The sequence below is a fragment of the Eschrichtius robustus genome, chromosome X (assembly GCF_028021215.1).
Source record: "Eschrichtius robustus isolate mEscRob2 chromosome X, mEscRob2.pri, whole genome shotgun sequence".
Lineage (NCBI taxonomy): Eukaryota > Metazoa > Chordata > Mammalia > Artiodactyla > Eschrichtiidae > Eschrichtius > Eschrichtius robustus.
Window position 1 is genome coordinate 11,541,971 of NC_090845.1, and position 15,736 is coordinate 11,557,706.

Here is a 15,736-nt window from a genome sequence, read left to right on the forward strand (position 1 = left end):
TTTTTTTTTCATTGAAGTAGAGTTAATTTACAATGTTGTGTTAGTTTCAAGTGTACAGAAAAGTGATTCATTTCACTCTGTGTTTTTTAATCTGAGAACTGAGTCTGTTTACTTTTAAAGTAATTATGGATAGGTATGGACTTACTTTTGCCATTTTATTGTTTTCTGATTGTTTTGTAATCCCTTTGTTTTTTCCTCTCTTGTTTTCTTCCTTTGTGATTTGATGATGTTCTGTAGTGTTATGCTTAGATTTATTTTGTGTATCTGTTATAGGTTTTTGCTTTGTGGTTACCCTGGGAATTACCTAAAACATATTTATAACAGTCTATTTTAAGCTGATAACTTAATTGTGAACATATGCAAAAGCTCTACATTTATACACTCCCTCCATTTTGTTTTTGATGTCAGAATTTATATCTTTCTTACATCATGTATCCATCAACAAATTATTATATAGTTATTTTCAACCCTTTTGTCTTTTAACCTTAATGCTAGAGTTACAAGTGATTTACCCACCACTATAACAACATCAGAGTATTTTGAATTTAACTATATATTTACCTTTACCAGTGAGTTTTATATCAATACTTTGATATGTTTTCCCATCACTAATTAGCATCTTTTCATTTTAGCTTGAAGAACTTCCTTTAACATTTCTTGTAAGACTGCTCTGGTGGTGATGAACTCCCTTCAGCCTTTGCTTGTCTGGAAAACTCTCTCTCTTTCAGTTGTGAAGCACAGCTTTGCTGGGTATAGTATCCTTGATTGGAAATTTTTCTCTTTGAGCAGTTTGAATATGTCATTTCATTCTCTTCTGGCCTGCACAGTTGCTGCTGATAGTCGTATGAGTATTCCCTTATATGTAACAAGTTGTTTTTCTCTTGCTGTTTTTCAGATTCTTGTCTTGTCTTTAGCTTTTGACAATTCAAAATTAATGTGTCTCTGTGTGTGTCTCTTTGGATTCATCTTTTTTTGAACTCTCTGGACTTTGCGGATCTGGATGTTTCTTTCCCCATGTTAGGGAAGTTTTCAGCCATTATTTCTTTCAATAAACTTCCTGCCCCTCTCTCATCTCCGTCATTGACCTCTGTAATGTGTATAATCGGCTCACTTGATGGTGTCCTGTAAGTCCCTTAAGTTATCTTCATTCTTTTTCATTCTTTTTTCTATTTGCTCCTCTGACTGGATAAATGCCAGTGACCTGTCTCCAAGTTTGCTTATCCTTTGGTTTAATCTAGTCTGCTGTTGAAGCCCTCTGTTGAATTTTTCAGTAATTGTATTCTTCAGCTATGTGGTGTGTTTGGTGCTTTTAGGTATTTGTTGAAATTCTCAGTTTGTTCATGCACTGTTCTCCCGACCTTGGTGAGCATCTGTATGACTGTTACTTTGAACTCTCAGGTAAGTCACTTATTTCCATTTCATTAAGGTCTATTTCTGGAGTTTTATCTTGATCTTTTGTTTGGAATATAGTCCATTGTTTCTTCATTTTCCTTGACTGTCTGTGCATTAGATAAAACAGCCACCTCTCCCAGGCTTGACAGAGTGGTCTCATGCAGGAGATGAACTTTGTTGATCAGCCCAGCCCAAGCTTTTGGTTGCATCTCAAACCTTTGTAATAATCCAAGCTGCCTTCTTTGTTCTTGGTGCTTCTTGGTAGTTGAGGGTGTGTTAAGACTGGTCAGTGTCCCAGTGGGGAGGATCACAGTCAGCACCTAGATGCAGGTTGATTGGAAGCTGAACCCTCAGATGGCAGCTGGGGAAGCGTGTAGTTAGGCCCTTTCCTGGCGTAATCTGGGAGAGACAGGGGTTTTTGCCTGCTCCGTCTGCACTTGGCCGGGGCGTATAGCTGTAGGGGGTGCTCCTGTGCCTGTTCAGAAGTGTTGCTTTGTTTGCTACAGTCCCGTAGGACTTGTGAATGCAAGCCCTATTGGGCATCAGAGCCAGACAATCTGGGTATCTGTCCCTCGGGCGGCAGCTGCTGAAGCTGGAGCACAGATGTGTGTACCAGCTCCTTCCTGGGAGATACTGGTGATTTGGAGCAGGCTAGAGGGAGTAGGTGGAGGAGGTATCCAGTGGATTTCTTGGTCTCTGGGGAGGATGGCAGCCAGCCTCTAGATGTGTGCTAAATAAGCCTGGCTGTCAGGCAACAGCTTTTAATACCTGCAAATAGACCCTTTTTAGGGAAAGACTAGGAGTTGGTGAGTCCTCTAGAGCTGGCTAAGAACTCTGTTATAGTCTTGTGGGTTTCTTGGACGCAAGTCCCAAAACTAGGTGTTTGGCGGGGGGTGGGGCATTTCTTAGGCGGAAGTCTTAAAAGTTGGGGTGCTGGGGTGCTAGATGTGGGGTCCGAACCCTTTGCTCTTCAGGGAGAACTTTGCAGTTGGGGGTGCCCACCTGAGTGTATGGTGGTGTGCCAGAGTTAGGGTTTATGGTGAGAGTATGTCTGAGCCTCTCCTGCCTGTTTTGATGTGGGTATTTTCTTGTTTGCTAGATGTGTAAGGGTAGCTCAGCTGGTTTGTGTTTTCTTTCTTTCAGAAAAACTTGCTCTGTGTGTGGTGGTATATTCGGTGTGTCCATGGGAGGAGGGGGGAGTTCAGCAGCCTCCTAGGTCACTGTCTTAGACCTAAACCCTCAGATAACTTTTTTTTTTTTTTTTTAATGTATTTATTTTTGGCTGCATTGGGTCTTCGTTGCTGCCGGCAGGCTTTCTCGAGTTGTGGCGAGCGGGGGCTACTCTTCTTTGTGGTCTGTGGGCTTCTCATTGCGGTGGCTTCTCCTGTTGTGGAGCACGGGCTCTAGGTGCGCGGGCTTCGGTAGTTGTGGCTCACGGGCTCTAGAGCGCAGGCTCAGTAGTTGTGGCGCACGGGCTTAGTTGCTCCGCGGCATGTGGGATCTTCCCGGACCAGGGCTCAAACGTGTGTCCCCTGCATTGGCAGGCGGATCCTTAACCACTGTGCCACCAGGGAAGCCCTTCTCAGATAACTTTTTAACACTTTCTAGTATTACTCACTTTTCCCCCCAGCTTATATTTTCAAAGCCCTTGTCTAAATAATTTATTGTATTCTTTCAGTTTTCTAGCTTGGGGTTTGGTAGCTTCATTTTGTTTTTCTGTCAGTCAACTTAAATTCTGAGTAGTAGTATTTTTTTTTTTTTTAATTTTTATTGGAGCATAGTTGATTTACAATGTTGTTAGTTTCAGGTATACAGCACAGTGAATCAGTTATACATATACATATATCCACTGGTTTTTTTTCTTTTAGATTCTTTTCCCATATAGGCCATTACAGAGTATTGCGTAGAGTTCCCTGTGCTATACAGTAGGTCCTTATCAGTTACCTATTTTATGTATAGTAGTGTGTATATGTTAATCCCAAGCTCCTAATTTATCCCTCCCCCCAACCTTTCCCCTTAGAAGACAAACTTACAGTTACCAATCTCTGTGACTCTACTTCTGTTTTGTAAATAAGTTCATTGGTACCCTTTGTTGTTAGATTCCACATATAAGCCTAAGTAGTCATCTTAACACTCCATATGAGGTTAGAGTCTGTTTAAAGAAAAGTAAGTCATCTCTTTATGTAGCATTTCAGATGGCTGTATCATCTCGGATGCCTGTGAATGCAGCTTTTGAAATGTGAGCCACTCCCCTGCAGGCTGCCTGCTCCTGCCTCTGCGAGACCCCCTGAACGGAGTTTGTTTAAGTCTTCCCCGGGTAGGTACGATAAAGTTTAGATATCAAAACAGGAAGATTGAGGGGCAGTTTAGACAAAGAATGTTCTTTGCCAAACCTGACTGACCTCTATTTGTATTTTTCTTTCCTTAAAACCTTCTGTAGTTTTACTCATCCTAATACGCATTTTGAAAACTTACCTTAAATCTGTAATTTTTCACAAACTCCCAGGAATAAATTAGCACTAGCTGGCAAGAGCTGACACCATTTAGGAAACGACAAGTAATAACAAAGCGGATCGCCTCTTTTAAATCTTAATACAGGCAGGCCTCATTTTACTGTGCTTTGCTTTATTGCGTGTCACAGATACTATGATTTTTACAAATTGAAGGTCTGTGGCAACCCTGTGTCGAGCAAATCTATTGGTGCTAAGTTTCCAGCGGGCATTTGCTCACATTGTGTTTTTGTGTCACATTTTTGGTAAGTCTAACAATATTTCAAACCCTCCACTAGCAAAAAGATTACCACTCGCTGAAGTCTCAGATGATGGATAGCATTTTCGGCAATGAAGTCTCTCTTAACTAAGGTATGTATATCGTTTTTTGAGACATGATGTTACTGCACACGCTACTAGACTACACAGTATAGTGTAAACCTCACTTTTATCTGCACTGGGAAGCCAAAAAATTCATGTTACTCTGTGACAGTCGCTGTATTGCAGTGGTCTGGAACTGAACCCAGAGCGTCTGAGGTTTGCCTGGATTAGGACTATAATAGTACTAGAAAGCCCTAAAAGGATTTTCTTCAAAACTGTTATTGTGGAAACTTCGGTCGTCACTTTCTAACGAACTTAAAGTATTTTTGCTTGTTGGTGTTTACATGAGTAGGTCTCTCCTATGTTAATTCTGACTTGACTTTCGTTTCTTAAACATCAAGTTGCACAAGGCATAACTAGAGAAATGGAAAAGTCTCTACTTCACCCTCTGGGGGTTGCTATATTTTGTGGCCGGATTGCTGTCAGTAATTAAGATAGTGCATGTGATCTTCTGTAACTTCATAACTGCACGCAGTGCCCCGTAAACAGAAGGTATTAAGCAGTGCGCCCAACAGCGTACTGCTTGGGCTCCTGATGGTTCTCCTGCTGAGCGTGAATGGAGGGCGATGAGCCGGAGGCAGCGCCTCAGTTAGCAACGTCAGTGTGTCAGTAGTGACAAAAGCCGGTGGTTACTAAGAAAGGTCAGCTGTAAAAAGTCCAAATGTATAATCATGCTGACAGGTAAGTAAGTAAAGAGATGATCAAATGAAATACTAAGTAAGAAATTTGGCTCTGTTGCTTTAGCGAATGGCTGTTTGATCCAAATAGTTGTTCTCTCAGTAGAGTTTTTTAATTGAAGAAGTAAGTACAGTTGATCTACAGTGCTGTGTTTCAGGTGTACAGCAGATTGATGTAGTTATACATATCTATGTATATGTACTCTTCTTCAGACTCTTTCCCCTTACAGGTTATTACAAAATAGTGAGTATAGTTCCCTGTGCTGTACACAGGAGGACCCTGCTGTTGAGTAGATGTCTGTATCTTGGGTTTGCAAAACAGCCAATGGGACATGGACCTTTATGAAGGGTCCTCATTGTTTCCGCTTTCCCCAAACTTACTTAAAGCTTTGTGTTAATCCCATAACCAAGTAGGACGCTAGTCAGAAAAATTATATACTAGAAAGTGTGTGTTCGTGGCGCCGAATGTAAAATAACAGCCCAGTGGGTTACGGTGGGTTCTCCAATTGCTCTTGCTTTAAAAGAGGTTTCCGTCAGAAGTGAAACATGTAGCAGTTAGAAACTTGATCTCCATTACGAATGTGGAATCTTGATTACGCACGCTGTTTAAAAATGACACCATACCGAGGACAGTATATTTATGTATGGTAAAAAGGCAAGTGACTGAAGCTATAATTTTTATTTCATTTCTCTTAATACATCCACAGCTATTGCCACCTAAATCGATCTTTAAAATAAGCATACGCAAGTACTGACTATTATCTACAAATATTTATTGTAACACTTGAATAGAACTACAGGAAGCCCTTGGCACTGATAGAAAATATTGATTCACTGTTTGTTAGGTTACAAAAATTTATACATAGCAAAATTTAATGCTCTTTACATAAAAAATATTAGACTACTTAAACAAAACTTTCAAAAATTCCTGCTAACGGCTACCAGAATTAGAAAAGTAAAATTAGGCTTTAGACACTGCCTCTTCTAGAACACTGGACTCACTCAAAACAGCACCTCCACTGCTGGAAAGAATATTTAAAAGTCTGTCATGCAACAGGAAAACAAGACACCAAGCTATTCTGGAACAGCTGTTCTACACAGAAGAGAGAGAATGTCTCCCAATAAAAAAGAAAAAAAAAAAAGTTAAGATCCCAATAGGCATTTTTTAGGCATTACCACCACCAACAAAAAGAATGCAAATGAACTATTATCCTTGATGTTCAATTTTAATAGCATCTGATTGATAAAGGTATGCTTCCTTTCATTTTAACACATTTCTGCACATGGGTATGTTTTAAAATCCAGGCAACAGCCAAACCACAAGTTAATTCTTAACAAGAATATACATAGTTAACCCTATATTATGCAGCCCCCTTTAAAAAGCACTGATGCACCCAACAGTTAGATGTATCATTTCATAAAGAACACCACAAAGTTTACCATCACTAATACTCGATACCTATAGTCACTTAATGTTCTGAAGCACAATGATTTAAAAGGCAAGCTTCTTTCGAAGATGGCTTTAAAAACTCAAGCAGTTGGGTGGTGGTGGTGGTGGTGGTGGTTGTTGTTGTTGTTGTTGTTGTGGGGTTTTTTGGGTGTTGTGTTTTTTGCTGAGCATTGAACTTTTATTATCCCAGGAAACTAAGATTTAGTTACCCCAGGAAACTAAGATTTAGATAAGAAAAAGTGAAATAAATACCAACCCTAATTGAAATTACTTCAGTATTCAAGTCTATAAAAGTAGGAGGTCTGCGGCCTGTTGGTAATTCGGTTTTAGATAGTTGGTATGAAACTGTGTAAACTCACTATTCAGACCATGTGAAGACGGTTTTGAGTGGTGGTCATTTTAATAAGGTAACACTTCTCCATTAAGAAGAACATTTGTGGAACAAACTTCTATGAAGGATTGGGGGTTGCCTGGTGTAAGTTCTTAGAAATTTAAAGCAAATAAATACTCACTCATTAAGGCAGAGCTGACGTTTCTCGAGAAGAGTGACGACAACCGGGTCACTTTATTAAAATGACATCTATTAAAAAATTGATTCTGGAAAGTTCTTCCATGGTCGGTGTAGCAGAATTATTATAATGGGCTCATTTTAACATTCTTGGGAAAAACAAGATTTCTGATTGGACCAGGAAATTAATACGTCCTGCGGGCGGGGAGGTCAGCTAGTTATTTCTTTAAAAAAAAGGTCAGTTGTAAGAATCACTTTATCTTTGAGCCCCAGCTTCATAAATGTCAGCTGTCTGTCAGTCAGAAATGGAACTTCACGTCAATTCCACTTTACCTCCTATTTTAGATACACTGATCTGAGAACGGATGGCCTAAGTGACTCTGTGGTCACACCCCCTGATGCTGGTATGGCATGGTCCCGATCAAGATAGATAGATAGATAGATAGATAGATAGATAGGCTGTGAGAATACATCATACCCCTGTCTGGCTTGGTGGGATCGTGAACGTGCCACAGATTTTCAAACGGATGAACGCTCATTTTGTCGAAGTGTTGCCTTTTAAAATGGCTCCCATGAAACCTCCAATATCTGTTCTAAAGAAAAAGATTTACCTACGGGAAGGCTTTCCTAGAAATACATCCCAGCAGCTTGAGACAGACAGTGAAGTGTTTTTGTTTGGACTTCTACACGAGTTTGGTTGGTGGGGTACACCTCTGTACTGCAGAGCAGCTGTCTGTCTGATGATTGGTCAGAGCTGCACATTCGTCGGCTGAGACCCTCTGGCAAACATTTATGTGTAAGAATTGAGTTGTTCTTTTGACCGAGACTGGATATCTTGCAGTTCCTGTTCTTCCTTTGCTTTGATATCCTGGTAAGCCTGCATTTTGCTTGCATCCTTTAAGTAAGCCCAGTTAGAAGACAGTATCATGAGGAAGTGGATCTGGAAAAGAAGGGTGAGCATGATGGCTAGTGAGCATGGGAGAAGGCAAAGCGAGCTGCGAGGTAGATTAGACGCTCTGTACTGGAAAAAGGGAGAGGCGGTTATTCCGTATTAATACTCCTCCTGCTATATCAGAGGCATCGGAGGCTGAGCGCATGCTCTGCTAAGACGCTTCATAGTAAGAAAGAGGCTGAAGGAAAGTTAGTAAGTACACACACACACACACACACACACACACATAATGAACTTGGAAAAAATGGCCAACGTTACTGTTAAGAAAAGGCAAAAGTGAAATACGACAGGGTGCTTTTTACCCATTTTGAGGGGGAACTTTAAGGCAGAAATTCAGAAACACGCTGTGTGGTTATTTTAGAATCAGTGTTGTGCAAAGATCTTGCTTTCCTAGCTAGCTATCTGTGGATAAAAATAATTCCCCCAAAGGCCTGAAAGTGTGAACAATGTTTATTTTGAGTAAATAATATAAAACTACATATGTAACATGTAAAAACGAAGAACTATAAGCAAAGCATGCAGTCTCCGTGGTAACACATTTTTGGTGGTGAAACTACAGTTTTCACTTTGTAACTGCCATGATTTCATGTCACAGAACGTCAGAATCTTTAGTACCATTCTTGACAGCTGAGGTGGCAGACACTTCTTTCTTGCCCGCTTATTTTCCTCATCTTTCCTGCAACACCTGCATCTCAAGTTCCTTATATTATTTCCTTCTCGACATATTTGAGACGACTTTCCGATCCAAGCACAATTCCTCTCCCCATTAAAATCTTACGTGCAGTTTGAGAAGTGGCTATGAGGAATCAGTTACTACTCACCCAAACCCAGCACTCTGAGGTTATCAGTCAATTCTGGGGGCTCTGAAAGGAATGATGGCGGTGTGTGAGAATGAAACTACATATAAATCCTCTTTTCAGAGATAACAAATGGGCTCTTTTTCTTCAAGTTTGCGTCGGCTTATTTGAGGGGCATTGATTTGGTAAGTGAGCCCTGTAATCGTAAGGGAACTGTTGTAATCAAATTTAAAATACTGTTGTAATCAAACTTAGACTCTATTTGTAAAATATTTTCCAGAGTCTGACAAGATCAACTCCAGATGAAAAACGGTTCTCCTCCATTTCATCTTCAGCGCTTGTTTTCATCACTGAAATTGGTTAGCAAACAAACAAGCAAGCAAGCAAGCAAGCAAGCAAAAATAACGGAAAATGCAGGTATTCCGAAGTTGTAATACTTAAACTTTGAGCGGTAGTCTCTCTCAGTTCAGTTTTTCAGTGGCTGCTCCCCCATGTCAGTACATAACTGAATCCTTTCCAAAAGGTGGAAATAGCCAGATCTCCTCATTTTGTAGTTCATGTACGGTAAGTCAAGTCATTTCACTAATCTACCATGCACAATGAGTTGACTAAAGCGATTTACAAATTACTATAACAAAACTGCAGACACCTAGGCGCTCTGCTTTAGTCTGGGGGTCAGTGATACTTCATGCTACCAAGTATAGCTCTCTACAAGCTCGTTACTGGCCGTATGCAATTTAGAACTTAGTGCAGCAATCTTCCCGACTCTTAAACTTCAAAACCGCATAGTTATATGTAGTAGCCATCATGTAGATCAGCTGGTGGAAGAGAACAGAACAGAACAGGACAGTAAGATACAGGCAATGAGGGCCGGCGCCCCGACGCTTCTAAACTCGGGTGGGATGAGCGCCAGCTCAGAGCCTACGGCGTGTTTCTCTTTTCCCCATTTATAATCGCACGAGAAGATTTTTTCATAGCTGGCACACACGGAAGTTCATATTTGGCATTTCACGTGTAAGTCAGTCAGTCAGTCCTCTGCTCGCCCCTCAATATGTTTATGAAAAAGACTGGACGTATTTAAAAAATAACTAAGAGAGAGAGCTGGGTGAGCAGCGTGAGAAAGATGAGGGTAAGAGCCCCGTTTCCCCTCGTTCTTTCCCACACTGCCCACTCAGCAGCTCTGCCTGCCTGTTGCTCAGCGAAGAGCACAGGTCACCCCCACCCCTGTGACGGAGCAGGTGGTTCTTTCCCGGATTGGAATGGGGAGGGATGACGTCAAGGTTGGAAAAACTGGGAAGGACTCAGTTCCGAGCACGTGAGATTTCCCCTCCTCTCTACGAGTCTTAGATTTCTTGACACCACAAGCCCAGCCCTCTCAAGTGTTTGTTACACACGCACGCACGCGCACGCACGCGCACGCGAACACCTGTGTGGCTGCAGCCTCCCTATTTGTGGGTTTGCCTTCGTGCTGTAACTTCTCTGTAACTAACTAACTCCCAGGTCGGGACTCACTCATGGCACTGCCACGGCCATTCGGACATGCAGAGTGGGGGAGAAGCTGAGGCACCCTAAGGCACCACTCTGCCTTCTTGGGGCAACTCTCAGGCTGTCAACAAGCGTCCTTTTCAGAATCTATTTGGTGCCATGTAGTTTGCATTTCTGTGACTTCGCTCTTTACACGTTCCCTCACCGGCGTGCCGAAGGGCTGGCTAGTGTCCCTAAGCGCAGGAAGGCTGCGAGGGGCCTTACGGAGAAAACACGTGTGTTAAAACTTCATTCAGGTTTGCGTTTCAGTGCTGTTCATGAATCGGCAATATACACTCAGTAAGATGTCTCTAAACAGAAGCAAACGGGTTCTTCCCACAGACTCCAAATTGCATCACCTACCATGGATGCCAAGGCCACCACCTCGTACTTCCTGCAATCTAGACGTGGGGTAAGTTTACGCAGGGGAAACTGAACCGAGGTCGAGTCCCAGGCTTGTTGGCTGGAAGGCAAATCTGTTACTATAGTGACTGCAGGGAAGCGGGGGTGGGGGGGGGGGCTGCACTAGGCCCGTCCTGGGGCCTGTACTCACCAAGGCAATGACGGTGGCGCCAGCTCCGGCACAGGCCACGATGAACAGGTGATAGGACACGTAGAACTAGGAAAGAACAGGGCCCCAACGTTAGCATTTTATGTGGAAGGAAATGGCCTCCACCGGTCCGGGCGCAGCTCCCTCTTTCTCCTCTAGGGCTGGGCACCTGCTGGAATCACCTGCGGCCCAGGCTGGACCCCCCCCCCCCCACCCCCCCCCCGGACCAGTTACATCGGAGTAGCTGGGGGCTGGGCCCCAGCGTGCCTGCAGCCCGATCCTGGATAGACACGCCGAGCAGCCAGGTAGGCGGGCCCCGCTGAGCTCGGTCGCTCGCGGCTTGCAAAAGCACGTCAGGATTCTCTTGAATATATGCAAGCTTCCACGCGTGCGTGGGAGACTTTGCTTTTATAAACAAACAAACAAACAGCTATAAACCACTGCCTAAAGACTATGCTAGGGCAGAGAGAGTTTAAACCCTAGTGTGCCAGGACTTATTGCCAATTAAGGATGAACAAGAAATAGCAGCAAGTCCGTCTGGAAACGTGAGCCCAAGTGCCAATGTATAAAAATTTGCTTGTATTACAGATGCAGGGCCGTCTTCTACTATGACAACTTGCCTTGGTTCTGTGACAGGTGTCCTCCTTTGAAAAGCTATCTGAAGGTGAGAGAGAGGAGTCTGCATGTATGTTCAGCTCTGCAGGGCTGGGGTCACTCTCGAATTATTGCCGAGAGCGAGAGAGAGAGAGAGAGCGAGAGCGAGAGAGAGAGAGAGAGAGCGAGAGAGAGAGAGAGAGCGAGAGAGAGAGCGAGAGCGAGAGAGAGCGAGAGAGAGAGCGCGCTCTGCTGGCGCAGGCTCCTCGCTCAGCGGCCTGGGCCAGGGCCACTTTCGAGGTCAAGAATGGAGGCAGAGCGCCCGCTCTCTGTCCCTGGGAGAAGCCCTTCGCTCCGCCTCTGCTGCCCCGCGGGCATGTAGGAGCCCGTGCAGGGGGCGGGGCTTACCTCACTGGTGTTGCAGATGTTCTCCAGGGCCGAGCCACACATTCTTCCTGGGAAGGCATTCCAAGGGATGATACCTGGGAAGCGAATCCCAACAGAAGCTTAGGGATTAGTACCGAGTCCAGCGCCCCTGCTCTCAGCGGGCCCGCCTCTTTCAGTGGCAGTTACAACACAATGACCGGCCACGTTCTTCAACAACCGATGTACCTGCTCCCTGTAGAACAAGCTCTGGGGAATAAAAAAGTCCTATTTGGACAACAGGGCAGGAGCAAAGTCAGCTACCTAGTCCATGAGGGAATTAATTAGACAACTCAATTTTTTTCCCTACGAATGCTGCTTTGGTTAGTTGAGCTGAGAGTCCTGAACTCTAGTTCACCCAGCTGCAGGACAGCCCCCCCCCCCCCCTCACAGGCCATTTCCTCCTCCTGCAGCCAGACAAACACACCTCCCCCTGAATTTCATGGTCTGCGGCCTTACCCCTTCAAGCGCTATGTTGGTGGTCTGCCCAAGGTCCGCTCTGAAACGGGGAGGCTGTGCTCAGAAAGGTTCACAGCAATTCGACAGAGTAATTATGTTCTAGAGGGGTTTGGGTTTCCATGCTGTATGAATGTCTCTGCTTTTTTCTAGTCATTTTTGTTGTGTTTTACAAGTATCTCGGAAATGCCTCTGGACTGAAGCTCCAATTGGAACTCGGGAAAACCACTGTCCTTCCGCACAGAGAGCGCGGCCCGTGGTGTCTCTCACTGTACCCAGCTCACGTCTGCAGGCACCTCGTCCGTTCGGCGGCTGCCCTTTCTGCCGTGCATGCCTAGGTGTGTGCTTAATAAATATGACACGGGTCAAGTTCGCCTTCTCCCAGGAGGTAAGGAAGGAGGATTTTAAAAATACACTCCTTATTCTTTCCATCTTTGCTATGGACCGACAGTAAGTCTTTTTGCTTCAGAGAATGGGAAACAAACCACGGGTTTCAAATACAGAAAATTTTAGAAAATGATTACTGATGACCACACAAACAAACAAACATCTGTAGTGAATATTTAAGAAGGGGAAAACGATACATGCATCTAGATAATTCACTTACAAATAGTTTAGTCTCTGTCTTCAGTCCATCCTAAAGAACAGTGTGGGTGAGCCTTTGGCTCTATCATCAGTCAGAAGAGATTAGTCCATGGGCAGTTTTAGGTGAGTTTCATGTTATGGGTCAAGGGTCCAGGTAAGATGCTGAGGAGAAGCCAGAGAGGCAAAAGAAGCAGCAGAAAAGCTCCGAAAGAACAGTGATTTCCCTCTTCAATTCTGATCAATGAAAACTCTTCTTTTCCTCCTAGTTGTTTCCGCCAAGAACAGGCTTTCCGACCACCCTGGCCAGAAGCACCCCTGAAACTGCCTTTCTCCCTCCACGGGGAAGTCGGGACAGGAGGCGCCCTGGCCCCTTCTGTGGCCTCTCAAAACGAACCGACCTTAGCTGCCGAGGGTAAGGAGCCCACTCATTAGAATATATGTGTGAACAGAACAGGTTTTTTCCCAACAGCTGGCTTTGACGGAGTACCTTCTGATGACTTGTAAAATACACCTGGGATTTTATGTTTTGTTTTCCAATATTAAAGCAGTAACGGTCTTTTTTTAAAAGACCTGATTTATTTTAAAGAGGTGAATGTGCAGAGTAGCTGGAGTATAGAGTAGTGCATACAATATTCTGGATGGTACAAAACCGAAAAGAAGTTGAAGGAAAAAATATATATACTCTTTTTAGAATGGGTATCCACACATCATCTTTTTGATTGAACTGCATTATAAAAAGTTTCTTTTACTGTACACTGAGCTAGCAAATGTAACAGCAATTTCGAATGACCCTTTTTAGGAACTAAGAGCCTAACGGATGTTTCTTCCCACAGTCCAGAAAATGGAGCACGCTGAGGGGGGAAAAAAAGAGTATAATAAACTCTTCCAAGAGCATGGCTGAGACCCAGCTGGATGCTCAGACGCCCGTGTAATAATTAAGGCCCAGACAGACACACGCCACAGAGAGGCTGACCAGTGACTCGAGGAGATGAAAAGGAAGTACCTACCGTATTGCCGGATGTCCACGCAGATCTGCTCCACCCCGGCTGTCCCCGTTGGTCTGGGGGGACTTGGATGACCTCACAGGTTGACCATATGTTGTAGAACATAAACACGGGCACCGCAGAGAAACCAAAACACGCCCAGCCAGGCCCACTCCCAGCACATAGGTGAGGAAGACGAACTAGGCCGAAAAAGGAGAAAGAGTCGTCACCGACCAGGGCAAAGCACCTCCCCCCGGGGAGGAATGACGACGCATTTCCCAGCCGATACCGAACCTGTGGGACGCGGTCAGAGCGCCACCTGGACCACGGCAGTGACAAAGGAAGTCTTGGGAACTTTGCGGGTCCCTCTTTTAGCAAGGACATGAGTGGCCACGAGAGGATCTCCCTCGTCCAAGGTGACGGGGCCTCCTCCTAAACACCAGTGCTGCGCTTACCAGGGGACAGTGGCCGGAGGCTTTCACGGGCCACTGAATTTGATGACTCCGTACCAGCTTCCCAACTTCCCCTTTCTTTTACGTAGAGAGGAGGGGCCGGAGAACGGCCATTGCTACAGGAAGCCCTTTCTTTCTCCAAAGGAACGTGGCTAGTTTCATGAGCCTGTGAAATTACTAAAAAGCATTAGATGCTTGCACCTTTACTACGTTTACACTAGCCGTGAACCCAAGCTTAGTGCACAGTGGCCCTGATAAAATGCCCATTTCCCTCTAGTTCTGTTCTGTTTTGTGTTCTTTCTCTCAGCTTAAGATCCACAGCAGCACTGGCTGCGGGAAGGGGCTGCCTCGTGCTGGCCCGCGTGCTGCCGTGGGCGATTTCACCAGAACAGGATCGTCTTGCTTTCCTTTCTCTCCTGACCTGCTCGGACTAGCGCTTTTCAGAGAGCTTTGAAAAGGCTGTTGTTTCAAGAACGCCGTGGTCTGATATTTTCAGAACGCGCACCCCACGCGGCGCCCCCAACGCCGTGCGGCCTCCTCTCGGCTCGCCCCCTCCTCGCGCACTCAACCCCCGAACAGCAAACCCCGGAGCCCGCCTCGCCCGCGGGCTTCGCCTCTGTCCCCCCTTCTCCGCTCTCTCTCTCTCACCACGAGCCACGAGCCTCGCGCTCGATCCCCTCGTGCTCACCTCTCCTCCCCCGCTCTGCCCTGTGCACGGTCCCGTCACAGCCCGCCTGTCTTTGGATTTCATGCCCAGCGCGGCAGCCGAGGCCTCTCCTGCTCTGGCCCCCGGTCTGCTCTCCCAGCAGCATCCTTTCGCTCCTCTGGGCTCCAGCCTCCCCTGCCAGCCAGGCCCGCAGCCCCTCTTCTCCGGGCTGCTCTGCTCAGGCTGGGTCCTCCTCCTCCTCCACGCCGGAGCCGCCCTCCCGGGGCCCCCCGGCCCTGGGCACCCAGCTCTGCTGCCGCCCGCGGGACCTGAGGGCCCGGACAGAGAAGCAGCAGGGGCGGCGCCCGGCAGCAGCGGGCCTCGGGCCTGCCAGGAGCAGCTGCCAGGGACGCGTCCAGCCTTAACCTCAGTATGCACGGCGTCCCGGCCCCTTCATACCGGGGCTCCCATCCGGGCACAAAGACGTAACTACACTCTCTGTGCCTCCCTTAAGGAGGACTTTTAGGAACACTGGGCGCTCCGTGGCTTTGAAGACAGGCTCTGCGTCCGTACCTCGCGACAGCAGAGAGCTTGGTCGGTGCCCCCCCCCCCCCCCGGGAGCCGCGGCCCCGCAGCGAGGGTGCCTATCCAACTCCTTCCTTCCTTCCGTGCCTTCTCAGCCAGCCTGGGCGTTCTGCCTCCGTGTGAGCGCGTCTCTCGCAACTCCCCAGCTGTTTGCGTCGCATCTGACCACTTGCTCAAACGCCAGCCCCCTGCTCGGCCCCTAGGCGCTTTACGAGCTCCACTTCAACGCGCCCCAAATCAAACTCCATAAGCGCCCCTTTCCCACCTCTCCCTCCAGCCCTGACTTCCCTTA

The 15,736-nt window shown here is 46.0% G+C and overlaps 1 protein-coding gene across 6 annotated transcripts in view; it reads left to right on the forward strand.

Annotated features, from left to right (window-relative positions):
* OFD1 (OFD1 centriole and centriolar satellite protein) overlaps positions 1 to 13,730 on the forward strand; it is an 82,108-nt gene extending 68,378 nt beyond the window's left edge. For 4 of the 6 annotated variants that reach the window (XR_011072218.1, XR_011072213.1, XR_011072217.1 and 1 more), the window contains 9 exons: positions 3,580 to 3,709; positions 4,181 to 4,253; positions 8,927 to 9,063; positions 10,513 to 10,582; positions 10,880 to 11,025; positions 11,309 to 11,384; positions 12,370 to 12,581; positions 13,045 to 13,190; positions 13,578 to 13,730. The gene's annotated coding sequence lies outside the window, so the exon portion shown is untranslated. The remainder of the gene's footprint in view (positions 1 to 3,579; positions 3,710 to 4,180; positions 4,254 to 8,926; positions 9,064 to 10,512; positions 10,583 to 10,879; positions 11,026 to 11,308; positions 11,385 to 12,369; positions 12,582 to 13,044; positions 13,191 to 13,577) is intronic. The other 2 variants (XR_011072214.1, XR_011072215.1) reach the window with 2 other exon arrangements.
* Positions 13,731 to 15,736: the final 2,006 nt, after the last annotated feature.